A 27,188-nucleotide genomic window follows, 5' to 3' on the forward strand; every position below is an offset into this window, starting at 1 on the left:
AGTGCGGCTTTATTTGGAAAGGTCTCTGCAGATGAGATTAAGTGAAGGATGTGAGATGAGCTCATCCTGGATCAGGGTGGCCCTAAATCTGACGACAGGTGTCCTCATAAGAGAGACAAGAGGGGAGACACAGACACAGAGGAGAAGCCACATAAAGACAGAGGCAGAGACAGGAGGCACGTGGCCACAAGCCCAGGGACGCCTGGAGCCCCAGAAAATGCAAGAGGCAGGAAGGACCCTCCACTGGAGCCTCAGAAGGGAGCACAGCCCTGCCCCTCCTGCATCTCAGTGATCCTTCCCTGCCTGGATCTCAGTGGCCCTGCCCTGCCTCCATCTCAGGGGTCCTGCCCCTCCTGGATCTCAGTGGCCCTGCCCTGCCTCCATCTCAGGGGTCCTGCCCTGCCTGAATCTCAGTGGCCCTGCCCTGCCTGGATCTCAGTGGCCCTTCCCTGCCTGGATCTCAGTGGCCCTGCCCTACCTGGGTCTCCGAGGCCCTGTCCCTCCTGGATCTCAGCAGCCCTGCTCTCCCTGGATCTCAGTGGTCCTGCCCTGCCTGGATCTCAGTGGCCTTTCCCTGCCTGGGTCTCAGCAACCCTGCCCCACCTGAATCTCAGTGGTTCTGCCCTGCCTGGATCTCAGGGGTCCTGCCCCTCTTGGATCTCAGCAGCCCTGCCCTGCCTGGACCTCCGTGGTCCTACCCCCCCTGGATCTCAGTGATCCTGCCCTGCCTGGATCCAATGGTCCTGCCCCTCTTGGATCTCAGAGGCCCTGCCCTGCCTGGATCTCAGTGGCCCTGCCCCTCCTGGATCTCAGTGGCCCTCCCCTGCCTGGATCTCAGCGGCCCTGCCCTGCCTGGATCTCAGACTCTAGTCTCTGGAAGGACCCTCCCCTGGAGCCTCAGGAGGAAATGAGGCCCTGGGATACCTTGCTTTCCACCAGCTCTAGTCCTTTGTGACGGTGCATTGTTCCCTGCACGGACAACCGTGGCTCTTCCTGTAGGAAGCAAGCAGGCAGGGCGGGAAGGGTCACGTTTGTGCCCACCCTGTGTGTGTGAGCACACCATGGCTGCAGGACCGGGCCTGGCCTGGGCCTCGCCCACCGAGCACCCTTCCTGCCTGCAGTGTGGAGATGTCCGTGGACACCCTCCCCGTGCTCCTCGTGGGGACGGCTCTCTCGCTGAACCTCTTCCTTGAGACCCCGACCCCACAGAGCTCGTTGCCCGGGCGCCTGTGAGCTGGGCCCCTCCAGACCTGTGTGCAAATGAGCGTTACCTGTGGACTGTTCCGTGAGCGGCCCTTTGATGTGGGGTCTGACACTCGGAGACGGGAAGGAAGAAAATAACTTTAAAAATTTTAAGAACCCTTAATTGAAGTTAACATAAAAGACGATGCAGGGTGTTAATTGGTCTGTCTCAGGCATAATGTGGGCCCCCGAGACCATGTCCCTTACCCCCTGCCAAAGAGTCAAGACTCACATCTTTAATTCAACACGCTTTGTATTAATTACCTCTGGATAAGGTAAGCTTTGATTGGGAGCCCTTTATTATGAAATTACTGTGCATTGCCTGCCTTAAGATAAATAAATTAGGGCTGAATTAGGGAGAAAATCTCTCCGTCCAACTGTGATCGGGAAGGAACATTTGTGTGTCGAATGCATGATGAGGAAGCAGTTTTCCGTGGGCGTCCTTGATGGGAGAAGCACCCCCCACCCCACCGCGGCGTTGGCCTGGGGCTGGTTGCTGGACGGCCAGGCTCCCCATCCTGCAGAAGGCGGGACAACACCCAGTCTGGTCTGAGGAGGCCCGTTCCCTGGGGGAGGGGAGGGTCCCCCCTGCAGTGGTCTGGTCTGCTGGGGCCCATCCAGGGCTAGAAATCGGGCTGCGGGGGGTGGGGGGGCGGGCGCAGTCTGGAAACTGGGGGCTGTCGTGAGGGAAGGGACAGGTGGGGTGGGGTCTAGGTGTGTTGGGTCCCCAGTGAGGGGCAAAATGCATGGGGAAAAGGGGGTCCAAGCTACAGACAGGTGAGCCAAAGGCGGGCAGGGGCATCAAAGTGGCTGGAGACAGGGCCAGGAACTAAACACTGCCTTCCCTGGCAGGGGAGCCTATGGCTCAGGAAAATGCAAGTGTCACCATCAGCTAGAGCCACTGAAGGACTGTCTACAGTTGGTGTGGGTGGCCTTCCACGCAAATGTCCTCACACAAAGACATTTATTCTTTCCCAGTTTTGGACGCCAGACTCAAAGATCCAGTGTTGGCTGATGTCCAGAGGGAGAGAAATCAGACACAAGGAGGAGAAGCCACGTGAAGGCGGAGACAGAGACGGGGGGCTGGGGGGAACGCAGCCGCAAGCCCAGGGACGCCTGGAGCCCCAGACACTGGGAGAGGCAGGAAAGACCCTCCCCTGGAGCCTCTGGAGGGAGTATGGTCCTGACCTGCCTGGATCTCCCTGGTCCTGCCCTGCCCGGATCTACTGGTCCTGTCCCTCGTGGATCTCAGCCGCCCTGCCCTGCCTGGGTCTCAGTGGTCCTGCCCCTCCTGGATCTTGGTGGCCCTGCCCTGCCTGGGTCTCAGTAGTCCTGTCCCCCCTGGATCTCAGTGGCCCTGCCCTGCCTGGATCTCAGCGGTCCTGCCCCTCCTGGGTCTCAGTGGTCCTGCCCTTCCTGAATCTTGGTGGCCCTGCCCTGCCTGGGTCTCAGTAGTCCTGTCCCCCCTGGATCTCAGTGGTCCTATCCCTCCTGGATCCCAGCAGTCCTACCCTGCCTGGGTCTCAGCGACCCTGTCCTGCCTGGATCTCAGTGGCCCTGCCCTGCCTGGATCTCTGTGGTCCTACCCTGTCTGTATCTCAGCAGCCCTGCCTCTCCCTGGACCTCAGGCTCCTGTTCTCCACAGCTGGGAGAGGATAGTTCCTATGACTTTAACCTCATAATTGGGGTTATGTCTTCCATCACCCCAGACAGGCTTCTGTCAAATAAACTCCCACAGCCCAGCTGGGGGCAGATTCCCTTCATATTCCTACAACACTCCCTACATTCGTAGAAACTCACGTGGACGTATTCGCCTAATGCTTATCAAATTTCACAAAAGTACGCTTGAGAAGAAAGTATCCCATTTGTGGCGAACCTGTCCTTTATACGCCCCATTTATTTCCTCAAAGTTCGGGGGAAATGAGCCACGTTTCCTCATTATAGTTCCGTGTGCTTGTCCTTGGCCTTGAGGGTGGTGGTTGAGGGCTTGTGGAGCACACGGCATTTTGCTGGAAGGTGATGTCTGACCACCGTGCGGTAGGAAACCAAATACTCACATTCTGTTACTGATTTTACGTGCTTATTCAAAAAGGCATTTTCTGGGTGGAGAGCACCGGGGTCGGAATACAGAAGTGGATTCCGTCCAGAACGTCAGGTCGATGTATCTGTCCAGCAAAGCCAACGTCGTAACAACGTCGCTTGTGGCAATAAACTCATGTTTGTCTTTATTTATTTTTCATTTTGTGTGTCGAGAGAACGTGACCAGGGGAAGGAGGCAGAGAGAGAGGAGAGAGACAGACAGAGACTCTCAAGCAGGCTCCACGCTGAGCTTGGGGCTCGATCCCAAGGGGATCCCACGACCCTGGGATTATGACCTGAGTCAAAATCGCTCAACTGACCGAGCCACCCAGGTGCCCCTTGAACTGATCTTTGAGATTTGAATTTCCAGACTTTATTGCTCTGCAGGGGACCCAGTCTGTAAGTCCGTTTTGGTGATTCCGGGCATAGGAGAGTGCCCCATGCAAGGTGTATGTGAGTATTTTTGTGATTTAGTAATGAATATAGAAACAATGTGCTAGTTACGGGGGGTCGTAAACCCCCTTGTTAGAAATGGGTTGATCCATTAATTAATTTGAGAAGTGGGTTTATCCATTCACTAATTTGAGAAGCAGCCACGTGTGCTGAAAATTTTTGCCAGGGAAAGGTTTAAGGACGTCAACGGCTGCCCTTGGCCGTGTTCGTAAGCGTGCCCACCTGTGTGTCCTGTGCTGTCCACAGAATATTTCCATGACACCTGGGGATTCTGGGGCTGTTCAGGGCCCCCACGCAGGGCCCCAATTGGTCTTGAAGACGTGGATGTAGGTCTCCATATCGGCTTCGCCATGTTCCCTCAGGTGTGGCTGGACCCCAACGAGCCTTGTGTGCTCATCGAAACACGGAAATCTGACACAGGTCAGACCCTCTCCCAGGGCATCACCGGGACCACCTTCCCTGAAGCCAGAATTGCCCCGTTTGGGGGTGGGGTGGGGTCACTGGCTTCTGACCAGGGTTGGGGAACGTGACTTTGCAGGGTTTGCCACTGGCCTGGGATTTAATTTACAAGTTCGTTTTTGTGTTCCCAACGTCCGGGAGCCGGAAGCCGGAGGCACGTTAGCTGTGGTTGTGCGTGCGTTCACGTAAGTGACGTGTAGTGAAGCACTTTGCCACGGCTGCTGTGGGACTGTCACAGTGCCATAGCCAATACCCCAGGCAGGGCGGCTTCGACAGACATTTATTGTCTCAGGGTCCTGGGAGTCCGGGATCCAGGCGGGGCCTCGCCCTGGGGCCAGGACTTCAAGATAGGAATTTGGGGGACACAATTCTGCACAGGGTAGACACGTGCGGTCCTCACGGCTCGTGTCAGCACTCAAAGATGAGAAAGAGAGTCCCTGGGGGGACAGACACCAGCAACGGGCAGCACGGTCCCTGCCTCAGCAGCAGGTGACTACGCCCCTGGCCAGGCTGGGGGACCAGAGCCTGAGGATCAAACCTGGCCGGCCAGGTGGTGGCCTTGGTGAGCCTGGGCGCTGGCACAGACGTGAGCAAGACACGGGCATTTGTGCTAGCCGTGAGGTCCACGGGGAGGGTGAGCAGGGCGTCCTGGGGAGACCAAGTAGCGGGTCACGTGTGTGTGGCCTTCCTGGAGCCCTCCTAGGCCTGGACTGCACCTGGGACAGGGGGACAGCTGGCTGTGCGCACCCGTGTGTTCAGAAGGGCGGGCCAGGTGTCCCGGGCCGTGGGCGGGAGTCTGGATGTGCCCGGCGCGTCTGTAGAGCTCCGGGGGTCCCGGGTGGCCACTGCACGAGGCGCATTAGCATATGTCCCCAGTGCGGTTCCGGTAATGACTGCTTATTAGTATTCACCAGCGTGGGCCTGTCTGGTCTGGGCTCTGGGTACGTCAGTGCGGCTGCGGCCGTTTGATTCGGGGAGACGCGGAGGTCAGCGTGCAGGCACTAATGAGGCCTGGACGTCAGGAACGATTCCCCGTGCCTGGCGGTTCCTTCACACGCACACGGCCGGCCCCCCGAAGCCGAGGCAGACGTGCCCGGGGTCCCGGGGACCGGCACCCACCGCGTGGGGCTGCACCGGCAGAGTCCGGGGCGCCCCTGCCCCTGCTCGTAGCCCGTGGGGGCCGCTGCCTGCGGAGGGGGCTCTGTGTGCCCAAAGGCCGGTCTCCAGTCTGCACACCCTCCTTGAAAGGGAGGGTTTGCCCACGAATCACGTTGGATCCCGTTGGCCACGGCTCTCTGAGGCCAGACGGAGTTTCAGGCGAGGGATCCCGGGGACGCAGGCCTGAGGACAGGGGGGGAGGGACGTAGGGAGGGCAGGAGGGGGATGAGAAAGCGCCCCCAAAGGTATTTCTCTTTCAAAGACTCTCGGGGGACAAACTCAAAGCTTTCTTCGACGGGACGCTCTCTGTGTTTTGCTCGATGTTTAACTTCCTGTGGCAGGTTGAGAGCAGCTGTAGACGTCGGGGGCGCCCGCGGGTGTCTGTGCGATGGAAGCAGGGTCCGTGTCCCCCTTTCTGTCCATAACGGGTGGGAACAAGGGGAAATGGGAGCGGAGGCCCTTGGGAACGAGACCCACAGGCTTTGCAGGATGAGGCCACGTTAACAACCCCCACCCCAAAGCACGGCATCCACGAGCCCCTGGGGCAGGGCGGTGGAACCTGCTGGATGCTGTCCCCTCTGCAAGGCAGGCACGTGTTGTTGCGTGCTGGGAGGGGTGTCGGCCGTCCCAGGAGACGGTGGCGATGACCGATCACGTCACTGATCAGTGTATCTCACCTTCTGGAGAAGGACCTACATCCCTCTGGGATGGGACCTAGTGACGAGGAGGGCCCAGCCCGACGCCCTGCACGCCTCCTGTGTCCCAAATGCTCCACCGGACTGTGGGGCTCACTCCCGGTCCCCCCCACCTGTCCCCGTGTGTCCGGCTGCCAGAACTGACTCACCCGAAATGGACCAGCACAGTCTTCAAACTATGGGCCTGGCTAGCGCCCAAGTATGTGCCCCACGCAAATTCGTATGTGCACGTCCCAACAGCTGGACCTCAGTGGCGCTGGATTGGGAGGTGGGGCTTCGAAGAGGGGATTACGGCAGAATGAGGTCAGTAGGGGGTCCTGATCCCATAGGACTGGGGGAGACCAGGAGATCGGGACACAGACACACAAAGGCATGACGCCGGGGGGACAGGGGGACAAGGCTGTGTCCACACAGCAAGCACAGAGGCCTCAGGAGGAACCAGCCTGGGCCTGGGCCCCGCCCGGATCTCAGACCCCCAGCCTCGGCCCTGCCTGGATCTCAGACCCCCAGCCTCAGCCCTGCCTGGATCTCAGACCTCCAGCCTTGGCCCTGCCTGGATCTCAGACCCCCAACCTTGGCCCTGCCTGGATCTCAGACCCCCAGCCTTGGCCCTGCCTGGATCTCAGACCCCCAATTTCAGCCCTGCCTGGATCTCAGCCTCCCAGCCTCAGCCCTGCCTGGATCTCAGCCTCCCAGCCTCAGCCCTGCCTGGATCTCAGACTCCCAGCCTCAGCCCTGCCTGGATCTCAGAGTCCCACCCATGACCCTGCCTGGACCTCAGACCCCCTAGCCTCAGCCCTGCCTGGATCTCAGCCTCCCAGCCTCACCCCTGCCTGGATCTCAGACCCCCAGCTTCAGCCCTGCCAGGATCTCAGACCCCCAGCCTCAGCCCTGCCTAGACCTTAGCCTCCCAGCCTCGGCCCTTCCTGTATCTCAGACCCCCCAGCCTCAGCCCTGCCTGGACCTCAGACCCCCAGCCTCCAGCCCTGCCTGGATCTCTGACCCCCAGCCTCAGCCCTGCCTGGGTCTCAGACCCCCAGCCTCAGCCCTGCCTGGATCTCTGACCCCCAGCCTCAGCCCTGCCTGGGTCTCAGACCCCCAGCCTCAGCCCTGCCTGGATCTCAGCCACCCAGCCTCGGCCCTGCCTGGATCTCAGCCTCCCAGCCTCAGCCCTTCCTGGATCTCAGACCCCCAGCCTTGGCCCTTCCTGGATCTCAGACCCCCAGCCTCGGCCCTGCCTGGATCTCAGACCCCCCAGCCTCAGCCCTGCCTAGACCTCAGACCCCCCAGCCTCAGCCCTGCCTAGATCTCAGACACCCCAGCCTCAGCCCCGCCTGGATCTCAGACTCCCAGCTTCAGTCCTGCCTGGATGTCAGACTCCCAGCCTCAGCTCTGCCTGGATCTCAGAGTCCTAAACTCAAGCCCTGCCTGGATCTCAGACTCTTGGCCTTGGCCCTGCCTGGATCTCGGACTCCTAGCCTTCAGCCCTGCCTGGATCTCAGACCCCCAGCCTCAGCGCTGCCTAGAACTCAGACCCCCAGCCTCAGGCCTGCCTGGATCTCAAACCCCCAGGCTCAGCCCTGCCTACAGCACAGACTCCTAGCCTCCAGCCCTTCCTGGATCTCAGACCCCCAGACTCGGCCCTGCCTGGACCTCAGACTCCCAGCCTTTCGTCCTGCTTGGATCTCAGAGCCCCAGCATTACCCCTACTGGATCTCAGACCAGCAACCTCAGCCCTGCCTGGATCTCAGACTCTTGGCCTCAGGCCTGCCTGGATCCCAGACCCTCAACCTCGGCCCTGCCTGGATCTCAGACCCCCCAGCCTCAGCCCTACCTGGATCTCAGACTCCTAGCCTCAGCCCTTCCTGGATCTCAGACCCCCAGCCTCAGCCCTGCCTGGATCTCAGCCTCCCAGCCTCGGCCCCGCCCAGATCTCAGACCTCCAGCCTCAGCCCTGCCTGGATGTCAGACTCCCAGCCTCATCCCTGCCTGGACATCAGGCTCCCAGCCTCAGCCCCGCCTGGATCTCAGACCCCCAGCCTCAGCCCTGCCTGGATCTAAGACCCCCCAGCCTCAGCCCTGCCTGGATCACAGACTCCCAGCCTCAACCCTGCCTGGATCTCAGACCCCCAACCTCAGCCCTGCCTGGATCTCAGAGTCCCAGCCATGGCCCTGCCTGGACCTCAGACCCCCCAGCCTCAGCCCTGACTGGACCTCAGACCCCCAGCCTCCAGCCGTGCCTGGATCTCAGCCTCCCAGCCTCACTCCTGCCTGGATCTCAGACCCCCAGCCTCAGCTCTGCCTGGATATCAGACCCCCAGCCTCAGCCCTGCCTAGACCTCAGATCCCCCAGCTTCAGCCCTGCCTGGATCTCAGACCCCCAGCCTCGGCCCTGCCTGGATCTCAGACTCCCAAACTCCATGCCTGCCTGGAAATCAGCCTCCCAGCCTCAGCCTTGCCTGGATCTCAGACCCCCAACCTCAGCCCTCCATGGATCTCAGACCCCCAGCCTCAGCCCTGCCTCAATCTCAGACTCACATACTCCATGCCTGCCTGGACCTCAGACCCCCAGCCTCAGCCCTGCCTGGATCTCAGACTCCCAAACTGCATGCCTGCCTGGAAATCAGCCTCCCAATCTCAGGCCTGCCTGGACCTCAGATTCCCGGCCTCGGCCCTGCCTGGATCTCAGATCCCTAACCTCAGGCCTGCATGGACCTCAGACCCCCAGCTTCAGCCCTGCCTGGATCTCAGACTCACATACTCCATGCCTGCTTGGACCTCAGACCTGCAGCCTCAGCCCTGCGTGGATCAGACTCCCAAACTGCATGCCTGCCTGGAAATCAGCCTCCCAGCCTCAGGCCTGCCTGGACCTCAGACTCCCAGACTCAGTCCCGCCTGGATCTCAGACTCTCAGCCTCCAGGACTGGGAGCGATAAATGTGTATCGTTGAAGCTGCCCTATCTGGGCTCTTTGTTATGGCAGCTCAGGTTGAGTCCCATGGACATTTTCAAACATTTGTAAAACTTGAGAATAGTATACTGTAGCTCAAATTCCCTCCGTCCCTGTTCCAATGATTGTGAACAATTCATTGATCTTTTCCCCCTCTCCTCCTACTCTCCTACACATTCCTTTCTGTGTTTTTTTCTCCCTTCCCTTCCCTTCCTTTCTCTCCCCTTCCCTCCCGTCCCCTTCTCTCCTCTCCCCTCCCCTTCCCTTTCTCATTTGGGGGATTTTAAAAGAGGCCAACTCATCAAAGTCTTTTTGTCTGTCAATAGCTCCATATCTATCTCTGAAAGACGAGTGTGTCTTCTTATGTCTACTTTTACGTGGGCGGATGGATTGATAATTGTTTTCAACCCAGCTAGGAGCGGTTCTATCTGTGGACGCCTCGAGGGAAGGTGGGAATCAGGAGGTGGGAACTGAGGTGCGTTCAGCGTTGAACTGGCTGACGCCATGGCAGGGCTTTGCTTGACCCACGAGCCGTGTTACATGCTTGGGTGCTGCGTGGGGGGTCCTGCCCTCTCTCTCCACCCGCCATCACCCACACGCTCCTCTGGCCGGCTCTGCGAGGACCCATCTGGCATATAATTCTTCACGTGTCTCCGGACTGCGGGCTTCTGTCAACCAGGGCTCCCACCTTTCCCTTCGCGCTCCGAGGACACCACGGAGGCACCTGTTTTCAATCCACGGGTCAAAGACCCACTTCTGGGCCGCAGAATCCATCCAGTGGGTTGAGAGCAGATGAGGCACAGATAAGATAAGGTAAAATAGATCACGGAGGACAGAGGACACTGTCCACGAGGGTGGGAAGTACCAGTTCCAGAGGCTGGGAATGGTTTTGGCCTCAAAGTGCTTGTTCACTCGGCCCCAGGGTCACTGGGCACCACCCGATGGCTTTCTGCGAACAACATGTCCTCGCGGCCACCGCGCGGGTCAGAGATAGAACATTTCCAACAGCCAGGAGGTTCCCACCCACACCTGCTTGGTCAAATCTCCTCAACAGACGTCCCCACCGTCCTGGTTTCTGTGAGATTATGAAACTTGTTTCTGTCCACGTGTTGGTTACACATGTATGGGCGTCTGTGTCACGCGTTTATAAGGAATATACGCTGTCGTACATTATTACGTTTTGGGCTGATGGGGCGTGATACAGAGTGCGCCTCGGTCATGTAGGGGTCACGCTGGGTGCACCTTGGTTGTGTATGGTCACACTGGGTGCACACTGGTCATGTATCAGTCATACTATGTGCACCTTGGTTGCGTATGGGTCACACTGGGTGCACCTTGGTCTTAGATGGGTCACACTGGGTGCACACTGGTCATGTATCAGTCACACTGGGTGCGCACTGGTCTTGTATCAGTCATACTATGTGCACCTTGGTTGCGTATGGGTCACACTGGGTGCACCTTGGTCTTGGATGGGTCACACTGGGTGCACCTTGGTGTTGTATTGGTCACACTGGGTGCACACTGGTCATGTATCAGTCACACTGGGTGCCCACTGGTCTTGTATCAGTCATACTATGTGCACCTTGGTTGCGTATGGGTCACACTGGGTGCACCTTGGTCTTAGATGGGTCACACTGGGTGCACACTGGTCGTCCATTTGTCACACCCGATGCACGTTGGTCATGTATCGGTCACACTGTGTGCACCCTGGTCTTAGGTCAGTCACAAGGTGTGCACACTGGTCTTGTGTCTCCTACAGTGTTGCCACAGACGGGAGAGATTGGGGATACTGGCCGAGATCACCCCTTCCCACACGGACCGGCCCAAGGGTGCGGGAGGAAGGGAGCAGCAGTCTCTGGCACCCCTATGAGCCTCAACTGCTTGGCTGAACCCCGCCTCCCACAGCGGGGCCAACCTAGTCCAGCCTGAAGGCACTTGGCGAGGGGGGAGACAGCGGTCACTGCAGCCAGACACCTGCTTCACTCCGCTACACCGGGGGCACCTCTTTAACCGGGAGACACTCGGGGTCCCTGGGTGGATATACCGAGAGCAGGACCTCTAACGCCTGGGGGTCCGATGGCACAGCCCCTGCCCACACCCACGTCCTGTCTGAGGAGGACACACTTTAGAAGGATCCCATTTCCCCAGAAGCTCCTGCCATGAAGAAGAGATAGAAACAAAGACAGAGGGCTGTTGACGCCTTTTTTCTCTGCACGGATGAACCTTTTCAAAGGAGGGGTAGAAGGAAATTGCAGAGCAGAGCCCTGAGCTACAGGCATCTCACCTGCCCACAGGTGTGCCCGCAGGTTAGCCCACAGGTATGTATGTGCACAGGTGTGCCCACAGATGTGCCCACAGGTGAGCCCACAGGAGTGTGCACAGGTGTGTCCACAGGTGAGCTGGCTGGTGTGTGCAAAGGTGAGCCCACAGCCGTGCCTGCAAGAGTGCCCACAGGTCGGTGCATAGTGAGCCCATAGGTGTGTGCACAGGTGTGCCCATAGGTGAGGCCACAGATATGTGCACAGTGAGCTCACAGGTGTGTCTGCAAGTGTGCCCACAGATGATCTAGCAGGTTAGGTGGCAGGTGTGTGCACAGATGTGCCCACAGGTGAGCCGGCAGCTGTATGCACAGGTGAGCCCACAGGTGTGTGCACAGGTGTGCCCATAGGTGAGCCCACAGGTGTGTGCCCAGGTGAGCCCACAGCTGTGCCCACAGGTGAGCTGGCAGGTGTGTGCAAAGGTGAGCCCACAGGTGTGTCTGCAAGTGTGCCCACAGGTGAGCCGGCAGGTTAGGTGGCAGGTGGGTGCACAAATGTGCCCACAGGCGAGCCCACAGGTGAGCCGGCAGGTGTATGCACAGGTGAGCCCACAGGTGTGTGCACAGGTGTGCCCACAGGCGAGCCCACAGGTGTGTGCACAGGTGAGCCCACAGGTGTGTCTGCAAGTGTGCCCACAGGTGAGCTGGCAGGTTAGGTGGCAGGTGGGTGCACAGATGTGCCCACAGGCGAGCCCACAGGTGTGTGCACGGGTGAGCCCACAGGTGTGTCTGCAAGTGTGCCCACAGGTGAGCCGGCAGGTTAGGTGGCAGGTGGGTGCACAGATGTGCCCACAGGCGAGCCCACAGGTGAGCCGCAGGTGTATGCACAGGTGAGCCCACAGGTGTGTGCACAGGTGTGCCCACAGGCGAGCCCACAGGTGTGTGCACAGGTGAGCCCACAGGTGTGTCTGCAAGTGTGCCCACAGGTGAGCCGGCAGGTTAGGTGGCAGGTGGGTGCACAAATGTGCCCACAGGCGAGCCCACAGGTGAGCCGGCAGGTGTATGCACAGGTGAGCCCACAGGTGTGCCCACAGGTGTGTCTGCAAGTGTGCCCACAGGTGAGCCGGCAGGTTAGGTGGCAGGTGGGTGCACAGATGTGCCCACAGGCGAGCCCACAGGTGTGTGCACGGGTGAGCCCACAGGTGTGTCTGCAAGTGTGCCCACAGGTGAGCCGGCAGGTTAGGTGGCAGGTGGGTGCACAGATGTGCCCACAGGCGAGCCCACAGGTGTGTGCATGGGTGAGCCCACAGGTGTGTCTGCAAGTGTGCCCACAGGTGAGCCGGCAGGTTAGGTGGCAGGTGGGTGCACAAATGTGCCCACAGGCGAGCCCACAGGTGAGCCGGCAGGTGTATGCACAGGTGAGCCCACAGGTGTGTGCACAGGTGTGCCCACAGGCGAGCCCACAGGTGTGTGCACAGGTGAGCCCACAGGTGTGTCTGCAAGTGTGCGCACAGGTGAGCCGGCAGGTTAGGTGGCAGGTGGGTGCACAGATGTGCCCACAGGCGAACCCACAGGTGTGTGCACGGGTGAGCCCACAGGTGAGCCGGCAGGGGTGCGCCCGGGTGAGCCCGCAGGTGACCCCGGCACCCTCACGGGGCACCCACCTCGGTGCCCAGGCCGCACCTCGTCCCGCCGTGTCTCTCCTGCCTTCGCTCTTCCTCCCGCGGTGGAAGGACTTGTGGCTCCCAGACTGGCCGGCAGCTAACGCGAACCCGTGTTGACAAACGCTCATCAAGAAGCGAACCCGGGAAGCCAAATCGATACGCGGGGCCCCGCGGCGCCCCCGCCGCCCCCACCCGGCGCCCCCGGATTAATTTGCGGCGGGCCGGCGGCCAGCTCTCAGAACCGTGCAAGTTTTCGGCGAAAGTTTACAGCCGGTCTCGTCAGGCGTTCCCTTCTGCCGTTTCCTCTCTTTCTTCCTTTTTTTTCAGCATAAAAAAAAAAAAAAAGAAAAAACCCCACATTCCCCGCCAGTTTTCCTTATTCTGACACCGTTTTCCTTCAGAAGATCTCACAGTACAAGCGGGTACATGACATCCGCCGAGCTCCCCAGCGCACGCACTTTGCGTTTGATTTATGACATGAGTCCATAGGTGCGGCTGACAGCTTTCAGATTGAAGCCCGGCGAGCCGGCTTTCAAGAGGGGCGGGCGGGCCGGGCCGATCCATCGCGGGGCGTCCCGGGAGCCGGGGCCGCCTTTGTAGCGCCCCGCTGCGCCGCGGCCCCCACGCTGGGCCCGGCCCCGCTCGCTGACAGGCGGCACGTACTTCACCCTAATCACGAATAAAAGCCAGCTCCCTGTAGGGTACACATCTTCTCTGTTTTGACATTGACCGTAATACATAATTTAACCACAAAGCCTGAGCGGTGTGGAACAAGATAAGAAAAGACCACAGAACTGGCAAATAAAGCGATGTTCAATCAGAAATCATATTTGTTCCTCATGGCGGAGACGTGGGCGTTAAGAACATAGGGCAGGAGCTGTGGGGGGGTGGAGGGGGGCAGGGGCCGGGGAGGTGTGGGGCGGGGGGAGGCACCTGCCTCACAGCCGCCGCCGGGCCGCGCTCCAGGACGGGGGCCTGTCGGGCGCCCGTCTGTCCTGCCTCTGGGGTGCGGGCCGGCAGTCAGGTGCCAGGAGGTTCCCCCGGACCCGGAGGGGTCGGGGGGTGAGGCCGGGAACCCCTGCGCCCGTGGGTTGGCGCGCAGAGGCAGGCATCCTGGCGAGCGTGGTCAACAAATACAGCCACGGGACGGGTGTCCCTAAGCTCCGGGGAAGGGGGCGGGTGACCGGCAGGTGCCAGGTGTGAGTGTGGGGGTGACCCCCCGGGAAGGAGGCAGCTGCGTCCCTGGAGGACAAGGCAGAGCGAGGGGTCCGGATGCTCGGCGTCGGCACCGCGGCCGGCCAGCCGGGTCCGCTCTCCAGGCTGCTGTGCCGGGAACACTGAGTCCCGTGCGTGCACCGCGCTGTGTGTGGGGCTGATGTCTTCACAAGCTGTGCACTCATCCGAGAGCCGGACGCAGGCTCCCGTGGGAGACACCTGGCTGCTGAGCCGCGGGACGGGGGACAGGTGGCAGCCAGCGGGCTGGGGACGTCTGCCCGCCTCTGGGTCCCCACGCGCGGGGCCGGCCCCGGGCACCACCCTTTGTGCGGCACACGCATTCTGTGCACGACACAAGGACACACAGAAAGACCCTGTTTCTCTTGTGCAAGCCCAGCTTCCACGCGGAGACACAAAGACACCGGAAAGAGAACACACGCAGGACAAAACACACTCCCACCCACACAGGCACACGCATGCACTCACAGACACACGGACTCTTGCATGCTCACACCGAGACCCACCCGTACATGCACACCCGCCCATCTCTACGCACATAAATGCACATGCACCGCACGTGCACATACGCACACCCACACGTACACAAGCATATACACGATTCACACTGCACACCCACAGCTGCACACGGATGTAAACACACACCCATGTGTACACTCCTCTACACTTAGACACACCCACACACACATTTCTACAAACACAACTGACAGGCACACACCACATACAAACTTCCCTCTACACACCCATACACACACCCTCACACACCCCAGCACGCACACACAGGAGCCACGGTCATTCACGATTCAGCTCCCGACGTGAGACCAGCGACCTGTGAAATACAAGGTTCCCGGACTTCAAACAGCCCTCGGAGGTGCTGACTGACGCGTGTTCGTGCACGCCCACGTGACGCATGCAAACCACACATATGTCTCCGACAACAAGTGATTATTTCTGCAAATGAAGAGATCAATGCTGACGGGCGTTTTCCCCTCGGTCTCCCCTGCTGCAGCTCGGAATTTCAATTTTGGCATTTTTCTGGGTAAAGAGGTCCTTTCTGCTATTAGATTCTCGTGCTTTCCATCGGAGACGAGCGTGAGATTTTATAATTTCTTGTTGTTTTTGTACAGCTGGCTTTAGAATGGCCCATGAGGCAAGACCTACTAATTAATTTTTAATGCTGAAAATAAAATATATATAAAGGAGAGATTTGAAGACAGAGGAAACCATAACACAAATAGTTTTGTGCATTTTGGTGATGTTTTGCCTTGGTTTTTAGTTTCTTAATCGCACGGTTATCTCTGACAACGGAGACAGGGTTAGTGACGTGGTGGGAGTTTCACAGCTGCATTCCAATCCAGCCCCGCTGGTCCCAGGGACTCAGAGCAGTTCTGTTCCTGTAAACATCTCTGGAGAGGGAGCCACGGGGACGCATGACACAGGACACAGGCCACGGGTCACATGACGTACTTGGTGGCCTCCTGGTACTTGCCAGCTGCATTAGTGTGAGTCTCATGTTTTTGTTTTGTTGTTTTGTTACATATCTACCTAATCTATCACTTATCTTTCATTCTATCTTTCTATCTATCTAATCCATCCATCCATCCATCCATCCATCCATCCATCCATCATATCTATGTATCTTTCTATCTTTCTGTCTTTTTATCTATCTATCTATCTATCATTTATCCATCATATCTATCTATCCATCCATCATATCTATTTACCTATCTATGTATCATTGTCTTTACATACATATAAGGATTTTTTTTTAATTTAAAGATTTTATTTCATTATTATTATTTTTAATGTTTATTTACTTATGACAGAGGGACAGAATTGGAAGCAGGCTCCAGACTCTGAGCTGTCAGCACAGAGCCCAACACGGGGCTCGAACCCACAAGCTGCAAGATCGTGACCTGAGCTGAAGTAGGACTCTCAACCTAGTGAGCCACCCAGGCGCCTTGCAAAACTTTTCTTGTTTGAATTAACTCTGTCGTTATTTCTCTAGGGTGTCTAAGGTTTCCTGTAAGGTTGTCTGGGTTTTCTATCATATCATTTGAAAAATAAATACGGTGTTGCCTTTTATTTTCCAAGTCTGATAAGTCGGATTATTTTCTTTTGTCTTGATTGCATTAGCTAATGCTTCCAGCATGAGGTTAAATAGTAGTGGGCATTACATATGTATTTGTATATGTGTATATATACACATACATATATATACAATGTGTGTATATATCATGTTACTAACCAGCCTTCTGTTCCTCATTTTGTCACTGTTTTCAGGAATTTTGTCATGGAGTACTCAGATGATTTTACTCCTTACACCTAGTTTTGTGTGAATTCTATTAATACTTTTTTGTAACCTTGAACCATCCTTTTATCCTTGGTATGAACCCCACTTGGCCATGGTGTATTATTTTCATAAAGGGGTGTTGCCACTACTTTATGTTGGATTTTTAACTAATATTTACAAGTGATTTTGTGGGGCGCCTGGGTGGCTCAGTCAGTTAAGCGTCCTGACTTCAGCTCAGACCATGATCTCACAGTTCATGAGTTTGAGCCCTGTGTCGGGCTCTGTGCTGACAGCTCAGAGCCTGGAGCCTGCTTTGGATTCGGTGTCTCCCCCTCTCTCTTTCCCTCCCCTGCTCACACTGTCTCTCCTTCTCTCAAAAATAAATAAACATTAAAAAAATCTAAAAATATATTTAAAGTTACTTTGGGATGAAAATTCACATTGATGGAAATGAGTGACATGTTTGGTGTCAATGCAGCCATATGATTTTATGTTATGACTAGCATTTGTGTTATATTTACTGTTTCTGCATTTGATGAGTTTTTCCTGTATTGAAGAAGTGTAAAAGTTTGCTCTCAAATTTGGGAAGGTGTGTGTTCTTGTTCTAGGGCTTAGCTTTGCATTTGGATATTTTAGTGCCCTCCTCCCCCTGCCCCACCTCTGCTTGCTGTCTTAACCCCTTGCTCTCTGGTTTGTCAGTTTAAGTGAGATCTGCATGAGCTTCCTGTGGCTGCTGGAATGAAATACCACACACTTTGTGGCTGGAGCAACATAAATTTATTATTTTATAATTATGGAAGTGAGAAGTCTATGATATGTTGCCAAGGTTGCATTCCTTCTAGAGGCTCCAGAAAACACTCAGGCTTTTTGCCTTTTCCAGCTTGGACAGGCTTCCTGTATTGTTTGGTTCATGGCTCCTTCCTCTATCCTCCAAGCTGGAAGCTTAGCTTTTTCTCTCCTGTCCGAACTCCTGCTTCCCTTTTGTGAGGACCCTTGTGACGACACTGTTCTTCCCTGGGTGATCCAGGATAATTTCCCATCCCAGGATCTTTAATGTAATGACACCTGCAAAGTCCCTTTTGCCTACGTTCACAGGTTTTGGGTTAAGACATGGGCACCTTGGGGACTATTATCTGGTCTACCGCTTGGGGATTAACACATGGACGTCTTTGGGGACATTGCTCTATCCAGCACATGGATATCAGGACGTGAACGTCCTTGGGGACATTGTTCTGCCCACCACGTGGGGATTAGGATGTGAATGTGTTTGGGGGCCATGATTGCACTAACCACAATATGCTCTGATTTCCACCCATTACCTACTTAATAGTCAATGCCTTTGTCCTAGTTTCAGTCTTCTTTCTCCTGCCATTAAAACGACTTTTTATTCTTTCCTCTTTGTCAGAACTTACATACTTTCCTTTCTCCACGTCTGTCCCCCTTCGTTTAGATTTAATTCTACAATTGAGCCGATCACATGAATTTGAACCTCATGGCCTTCTTCACCTCCTAGAAGCACCAAAGGTCTGGGTCACATATGCCTGACTTCTGCTCTTGGTCGGTCTTGTGAGTTTCCTGGAGGGACTCGGAGAGATTCTGACTGTGCTGATGATGACGGCCACTCTCATGCCATCTGGCAGCCCGGCTTGACGTGACTTCACTGTTTTAACACAGGAGAGACCACCATAGCGGGGTCGCTCCATGCAGGGTGGACGAGACAGCAGAAACGTCTGTACCCAGAGAGCTCAGCAGCTTTGACGGAGAAGCTTTACTGTTCACCCGATTAAGTCACAGGTGGTGATTTGCTCTAAGGGAGGACGTGGGTGCAGGCGTGAGCATGTACTCTGTCACACTGTGTCTTCTTGTCACATCTCTCAGAGGCAGCAGGAGCAGAATGTGGGTTCTTCCCTTCACAGAGAAAGTGTCCACGTTTCTTTTTGAGAGCAGTTGAACCTACCACAAGCTCCTCCCAGTTGAACCTACCGGAACTAGCAGACGTTTACTTTTTCACTTTTTCCCAAAGCAGGCTCCAGGCTCTGAGCTGTCAGCACAGAGCCCAGCACAGGGCTCGATCCCATGAACTGCGAGATCATGACCTGAGCCGAAGTCGGACGCTCAACCGACTGAGCCACCCAGGTGCCCCCAGAAGTGATTTATTTTAAATCTACAGAGAAGACGATGTGTCACTTATTTTCCAGGCAGAATGCAGAGGGTCTTGAAGCTGCTAATTTATCCACCTGGACGGGGTGGGAGTGAAGGTTGGAGAAGGAGCGGGGCCACATGACTCAAGTCTGTCAGAAGCACGAGACTAAGACTGACTTAGACGGGTATGAATCTGGCAAGGATGTTGGCGGTTTTCACACTTGATGGGAAGGCTGAAGAAATGGTCTCGGAAAGTGCAACAGACCCCAAGGAGAGAGGGTCAAGAAGACCTTGACCAGCTGCCTTGAACCCTGGAGCCATTGTTGCCACCTTCTTGAATTTCTCAACTGGTCCTGATCGGCATCCTTCTCTCAACATTCCAAGTGCTGGACGGAGAGCCCCATTCCCTGGAGTCTCTGAATGCCGGGAAGGCAGGAGGGAGCATGTCCGCATCCCCTGGCCATGCTGAAGAGAGAGGTGGGGTTGGGTCCCACCAAGCAGGAATGACTCCCAGTTAACTGGGGTCTGAATCTCAGTAGGACAAACTTGTTGGGGGGACATGGGGAATGAAGGTCAGAGAAGGCACGAGAACACTCAGTTCGGTTGTGGGTGGGTACTCTGCTAGAGCTCCAGGGAGGGTTTCAGGAATGGCCAATAGGTCAGCCCATGGAGAGGAATATAAGATTCATGATAACCATGAGGTGGGATCATGCTGGACACCAGTCTGACTGAAGGTGGCCAAGTAAGGGAGGGAGAAAGCTGTTGTGGTTGATGCCCAGGAAGCCTATATGGAAAACCAGTGCTGGAGATCTCTGATCTGGCCACCTTTAATCTTTGCTGAATATAAGCTAGAATCTCAGATCTGTTGGCCATTGTGTTCAAGGGCCTGATAAGGCATAGCTAACGTCATTATGGGACAATGCCCACAGGATAGCTTATTCTTGCCTTCATGACCCCATCAATCTATTCCCACCCAAAGTGCAATGATTGTGAATCCAAAAAAAAAGAAAAAAGAAAAAAAAATCCCACCCCAACCTCCCCTCCTCTCTAAAAACCTCCCCTTTCGTCCAAGTGCAGGGAAAGGTGAAACTCTCCAAGGCTGGCCCTTTTCTGAGTTATGAGCAGAAAAAGTTTGGACACTTTTCACAAAAGTCAGAAACATATTAATTTTTCAGAGCCTAGTGAGTCAAAAATGGCTCGTCCAATTTGCTTCAAACTTGCCAGGCCGAGATGAAGCTTGAGAACTTTCCGGCCAAAGGAGACATTTTGTCAGAGTGGGAAGGAGGTCAGGCGAGGGCAGCGAGGGTTAGAGGATGTGATGGCCGGGGCCTGGGATCCTGGGCCGGTGTCTGTCATTAGCCGGCGCTCTCTCCCGGATGCGGGCGGACAGGTGTTCAGGCCCAGACGAGGGCGCGGAGGGGACACCGCCGTGCTGCCCTTGGGCACGGAGGCGGGTGGTGAGGAATCACATGTTTCCTGCAACTTTCTCCAAGCGCTTCTGGCTTCTAGCGTAAAATCTCATTTCCAGGAAGGAAGGGGGTTTGGGGGAGACGCGGGGGGGATTAGCGATATCTGGAATGCGATTAAGGAACACGATGACGGGCTGGGGGTTGGGCGTGTGAGGAGGCAGGGCCCTGTGGGGCCTGGTTACTGTTAATTTGCAGTCCAGGGAGGTCCGGCGCCTGGTGAAATATTAATGCTCGAAGCAAGGCCATTGTCTTCGCTGATTCTCCCTCTCCTCCTTTCACATCCTGCCAGATGCAAGCCGTCCTTGCCGACCGATTTATTTTGGGCAGCATCCCGCGGGCAGCAGGGGACCCCCGGCTTTGTACGCAGGAGGGCCTCCCGGGTTGGCTGGCTTCCGAATCACCCTCACTCCCCCTTTGCTGCGCGCCTCACCCGCTGCCCCCCACAGTGATTCTGGGGCAGTTGTCGGGGAGAGGCCCGCGTTCTTGTGTAATCAGAGGGTGTCCCTTCTTTGCAGACGGCAGAGCCCTGGGGCCGACTCAGCCTGGGGCAGGGACACAGGTGCCTGCACCGAGGGCTGCAGATGACGTCAGCACGGGGCCTCGGGTGTTTTTAGGCTTTTGTTTTTCTGTTAACAAACCATGCAATCAACCGCTTTAAAGTGAACAGCTCCGGGGGCCTGGGGGGCTCGGTCGGTTGGGTGTCCGACTTCGGCTCAGGTCATGATCTCACAGCTCGTGGGTTCGAGCCCCCTGTCAGGCTCTGTGCTCACAGCTCGGAGCCTGGAGCCTGCTTCCGATTCTGTGTCTCCCTCTCTCTGCCCCTCCCCTGCTCGTGCTCTGTCTCTCTCTCGCTCTCTCTCAAAAAAAATAAATAAATAAAAAATAAAACATTTAAAAAATTTAAAAAAATAAAGCAAACAACTCAAGTGTGTTTATCACACTTACAATGTTGTGCAACCACCACTCTGGTGTTCCAGAACATTCTCATCCCTCCCTAAAAGGAGACCCCGTCCCCACTGGCAGTCCCACACCACCCCCCACATCCACCTCTCCAGCCCCTGGTGACCACGGATCCACTTTCTGCCTGTGGATTCGCCCATTCCACATCTCTCATTTCCATGGAATCACATGTGATGTGGCCTCATGTATCTGCCTCTCTCACTGAGTGTCATGGTTTCTGGGTCCGTCCACGTGGCAGCACGTGGCAGGGCTTCCTTCCTTTTCGTGGCCTGAGTAACATTTCCCTGCATGCACGGGCCCCATTCTGTCTATTCATCCTTCCGTGGCTGTGTATCCGTCCTTCCATGGCTGTCTGTGTATGCGCCCTTCCGTGGCTGTCTGTGTATGAGCTCTTCTGTGGCTGTCTGTGTATCTGCCCTTCCGTGGCTATCTGTGTATGTGTCCTTCCATGGCTGTCTGTGTACCCGTCCTTCCATGGCTGTCTGTGTATCCACCCTTCCGTGGCTGTCTGTGTATCTGCCCTTCCGTGGCTGTGTGTGTATCCGCCCTTCTGTGGCTGTCTGTGTGTGTGTGAGCCCTTCCGTGGCTGTCTTTGTGTGAGCCCTTCCGTGGCTGTCTTTGTGTGAGCCCTTCCGTGGCTGTCTGTGTATCCGCCCTTCTGTGGCTGTCTGTGTATGAGCCCTTCCGTGGCTGTCTGTGTATGAGCCCTTCTGTGGCTGTCTGTGTATCTGCCCTTCCTTGGCTGTCTGTGTGTGAGCCCTTCCGTGGCTGTCTGTGTATGAGCCCTTCCGTGGCTGTCTGTGTATCTGCCCTTCCGTGGCTGTCTGTGTATCTGCCCTTCCTTGGCTGTCTGTGTGTGAGCCCTTCCGTGGCTGTCTGTGTATGAGCCCTTCCGTGGCTGTCTGTGTATGAGCCCTTCCGTGGCTGTCTGTGTATCTGCCCTTCCGTGGCTGTCTGTGTATCTGCCCTTCCGTGGATGGGCACTTGACTCGTTCCCACCTTTGGGCTGCTGTGCGTGGTGTCACCAGGAACACGCACGTGCACGGTTCTGAGTGGGCAATGTTTACATCTCTTGGGTTTTCTAATCGCTGCAAATGCCTTCTCAGGAGTCAGTAGACTTGAGTACGATCTTGTTAAGGTTGTGGGAGTCGGGACCCCAAAACGTCCCAAACTGTGTTGGCCGGTCCTGAGTGATGGCAGGTTTGGCGGGAGCCGACCGTGTCATTGGCAGGTCCTTCCTGAGCGGCCACAAAGGGTCTGTTCCTTGTCTGCGTTCAGATAAGGGCCAGGCTTGGGCTCCTCGCCCCAGGACGAGGGGGGGACCACCTGACAAATGCAGGCATGATTGCAGCCACGTCATGAGCTGGAAATGGCTCTCTACCCTCCACTCTGGGACCTCAGAGCAGACGACCAAGGCTGAGTGAGAGGGGCTTCTGCTCACTTGTCACTTAGGACAGAGCAAGTCCCCTCTTTGCATTTATTCTTGGAGGCTGAAATTTAACCATATACAAACGTTTTCATTTCCCACAGTGTCTGTAACAAAGGACCCCAGGCTGGGGGCCTGCACCAATGGAAATTCATCCTCCCCCTGCTCCAGAGAACAGAAGTCTGAAATCCAGGAGGGGCAGGGCCGCTGAGATCCAGGCAGGACCACTGACATCCAGGAGGAGCAGGGCCCCTGAGATCCAGGCAGGGCAGGGCTGCTGAGATCCAGGCAGGGCAGGACCACTGAGATCCAGTGGGGGCAGGGCTGCTGAGATCCAGGCAGGACAGGGCTGCTGAGATCCAAGGGGGGCAGGGCCACTGAGATCCAGGCAGGGCAGGGCTATGCTCCCTCCAGAGTCTTAGGGGGAGGGTCTTGCCTGCCTCTTTCAGCTTCTGGGGCTCCAGGTGTTTGTGGGCTCGTGTCCAAATCCCTCCTGTCTCTGTCTCCATGTTGATGTGGCTTCTCCTCTGTGTCTGTGTCTGTCTTCCGTCCAAGGACAGCTGCCGTTGGATTTATGGCTACTCCCCTCAATCCCGGAGGTCCTCATGTGGAGATTCTTAATTGCATCTGGAAAGGCCCTAATTCCAAGGAAAGTGTCATTTGCAGGTTGCGAGGGGGCATGAATTCTGGGGCCACCATACGAGCACCTAAAGGAAGACAGAAGTGACTGTAATGTCGCGCCTACAATGCCAGCAACGAGGAGAGAGGCCAAACCGTTTGCTGTGGGTTTTGCAATGCACATTCCTTTCCACGATGGCAAGATTCAAATTCCTGGTTTTGCAGAGAAGGCTTTTGAAGAGTCTGTGTGATTTCCGGGACATCAGATGGTCCCCAGGAAACAGTTGGATAAGCTCAGTGTAACAAATGTGAAACAGATGAGAGAAAGTTTAGGTGCAGAGGACCCAGCCATACGTGGGAGCAAATGTCACCATTTAGAAATCAAAATCTGAGGGGCGCCTGGCTGGCTCAGTCGGTCGAGCGTCCGACTTTGGCTCAGGTCGTGATCTCACGGTTTGTGGGTTCGAGCCCCGCGGGAGACGTCTCTGCGTCTCCCGACCTCCAGCCCCTGGAAGCCGCGTCTGCCCTCTGCTTCTATGATCTGAGCACTTGAGATCCACGTGCAAGTGTGAGTGTGCAGAACGTGACTTCCTCTGTGTGACGTGTTGCACGCGGCCTCACCCCCTCGAGGTCCAGCTGTGTTCCTGCACACGGCGGGATGGCCCTGGTCTTCCAGGCTGAGCGATGGTCCTTCTGTTACCAACCCTGCCCCCTCCCCAAGCTTCTGGTTACCCAAGTGTACTCGGATGAAGGGTCCCAACACAGCTTACCTTTCTGGAACGGATCAGAGCCGTGCTTGGCGTGCATCCCCTAGCTTCTACCACCTGCTCACCTGTACTCACCTTGAGCTCACCTGGGCCCCTGCAAGCAGATGCCTGTGTGGTCATCCCAGGGCCTGGTCCCCTCTCCCTCCTCCTTTCTCATCTGCAAGGCAGCTCCCCGGATGCTCAGTACACGAGACCCATCAGTTAGAGCCGCCAGCGGTGTGCAGACCATCATGCTGCAGGTGACTGGAGGAAATCCCTGTAGCCATGTTTCTTCCCACAGTCCTTCTGGGTGTCTACCCGGTTAAATCAAAGGACAACAGTAAATCGTTCGTTCAGTTGCTTGTTCAAACAGGTGTTGATTATTTACCATGTCTTAGGCATAGGGTGCTGGGGACTCACTGGCTCATGGGGAAAGTGTGGCCTCTGCTCTCCTGGAAGAGTGGGTAGGGAATATGATGGTGACCACGTGGGGACCATGCACCATATTAAATTCTGGGGGGTATTGTGGGTGCTTTTCCACCCACCCATGCAGCTATCTATCCCTCATGTATCTCCCCATCCATCCATATATCACCCATCCATTATATATTCATCAATCTACCCACCCATTATCCCATCCACCCACCCATCCAACCATCCATCCATCCATCCATCCTTGCATCCATTCATTTGTCCATCCATCCATCCATCTTTGCATCCATCCATCTGTCCATCCATCCAACCATCCACCCACCTACCCATCCATCCATCCATCCATCCTTGCATCCATTCATCTGTCCATCCATCCATCCATCCATCCATCCATCCATCCATTTGTCCATTTGCCCATCCATCCATCCATCCATCCATCCTTGCATCCATTCATCTGTCCATCCATCCATCCATCCATCCATCCATCCATCCATCCATCTTTGCATCCATCCATCTGTCCATCCATCCAACCATCCATCCTTGCATCCATTCATCTGTCCATCCATCCAACCATCCATCCATCCATCCTTGCATTCATTCATCTGTCCATCCATCCATCCATCCATCCATCCATCCATCTTTGCATCCATTCATCCATCCATCCATCCATCCATCCATCCATCCATCCTTGCATCCATTCATCTGTCCATCCATCCATCCATCCATCCATCCATCCATTTGTCCATTTGCCCATCCATCCATCCATCCATCCATCCTTGCATCCATTCATCTGTCCATCCATCCATCCATCCATCCATCCATCCATCCATCTTTGCATCCATCCATCTGTCCATCCATCCAACCATCCATCCTTGCATCCATTCATCTGTCCATCCATCCAACCATCCATCCATCCATCCTTGCATCCATTCATCTGTCCATCCATCCATCCATCCATCCATCCATCCATCCATCTTTGCATCCATTCATCCATCCATCCATCCATCCATCCATCCATCCTTGCATCCATTCATCTGTCCATCCATCCATCCATCCATCCATCCATCCATCCATCTTTGCATCCATCCATCTGTCCATCCATCCAACCATCCATCCATCCATCCATCCATCCATCCATCCATCTTTGCATCCATCCATCTGTCCATCCATCCAACCATCCACCCACCTACCCATCCATCCATCCATCCATCCATCCACCCATCCAACCATCCATCCATCCATCCTTGCATCCATTCATCTGTCCATCCATCCATCCATCCATCCATCCATCCATCCATCTTTGCATCCATCCATCTGTCCATCCATCCAACCATCCACCCACCTACCCATCCATCCATCCATCCTTGCATCCATCCATCCATCCATCCATCCATCCATCCACCCATCCAACCATCCATCCATCCATCCTTGCATCCATTCATCTGTCCATCCATCCATCCATCCATCCATCCATCCATCCATCCATCTTTGCATCCATCCATCTGTCCATCCATCCAACCATCCACCCACCTACCCATCCATCCATTCATCCATCCACCCACCCATCCAACCATCCATCCATCCATCCTTGCATCCATTCATCTGTCCATCCATCCATCCATCCATCCATCCATCCATTTGTCCATCCATCCATCCATCCATCCATCCATCCATCATCTGCTGAGTCACTGAATCGATGAGCCACGGGTTCTGCCTTCAGCTTACTGAGTCTCATCTTAGCCTCTTTATGAAGGTACCTCTGTCTCAGATTCTTGAAAAATTGTTCTCGTCTTCCTGAAAGGATATAGTTTCGCACTTACTGTCCATTTTGCAGCTTTAGGACAAATCTCCCATAGTAATGGCGGAACTATGGGTTCCAGGCTGAATGGCTACTGCTAATGGACACAAAAAGCCTCACCTCTTTCTGATGATCCCCCACCACAAAGACCACAAAGGCCTCATGGGCTTGCCTGAAAGTCTGCTACTGCACATACTTTCTGTGAAGGCACCGTCTTGCTTCCAGCTTACTTTTCCTCCTCCTGAACACGCATCTGGATGAGTGACATCATTAATGTCTCCATCCCTCACGTGCCGGGCCAGGATTCCAAAATCACTTGAGATTCCCAGGTTTATTGTGCTCCTTGTCCCTGCATTCAGGGCTCGCCATGTCATGCTAACTTCTGTCCTTCATGACCTCCTGGTTCTGTCCTTCTGTCTCCACCTCCCCCCTCCCGGCTCAGGCCAGGGACTCCCCTCAACTCTTCTGGCTCGCCATGATGGTTTCCTGGCCAGGCTCCCTGCCTCTCCCTTCTGTTCCTTCTTGCACTGGGTTTTCTGAGGTCCAGGTGTTCTCAAGGTTGGTTCCCATGGAGGGCTGTGAGGGAGAATCTGTTCCGATCTCCTCCCAGCTTCTGGCAGTTTCCAGCAACCCCTGGTGCCCCTTGGCTTGTATGCACATCGCCCGAATCTCTGCCTGCGAGGTTACAGGGCCTCCCAGGTGCACATCCACCTCTCCTCCCAAATTTCCCCTTCTTACAAGAGCACCTGTCACACCCTGACGTGCAATGACCTCATCCCAAGTGATTGCATCTGTGATGACCCTATTTCTAATTAAGGCCACCTTGGGAGGTGCTGGTGATGGGGACTCTGATATAGGAGATTTTGGTGGCAGGGGGATACCGTTCAGCCCACAATATTTGCATTCCACCAAAATTCCACATGCATTTCTGGAGGCACGTGCCTCATGCGTGGCTGACAACGGCAGTAACAACGGTGCCCCTGTTGTGCTCTGTAGACATACACGTCATGCCGAGGAGAAGCTGCCCAGACGGACGGGAGTTGTGATGAAATGGTGACACCGTGGCACAAGTTGGTCCTGGAAGGACAGCTCACAATTAAGCAGCAGAGACACAG

Source organism: Panthera leo, chromosome Y (assembly GCF_018350215.1).
Source record: "Panthera leo isolate Ple1 chromosome Y, P.leo_Ple1_pat1.1, whole genome shotgun sequence".
NCBI lineage: Eukaryota > Metazoa > Chordata > Mammalia > Carnivora > Felidae > Panthera > Panthera leo.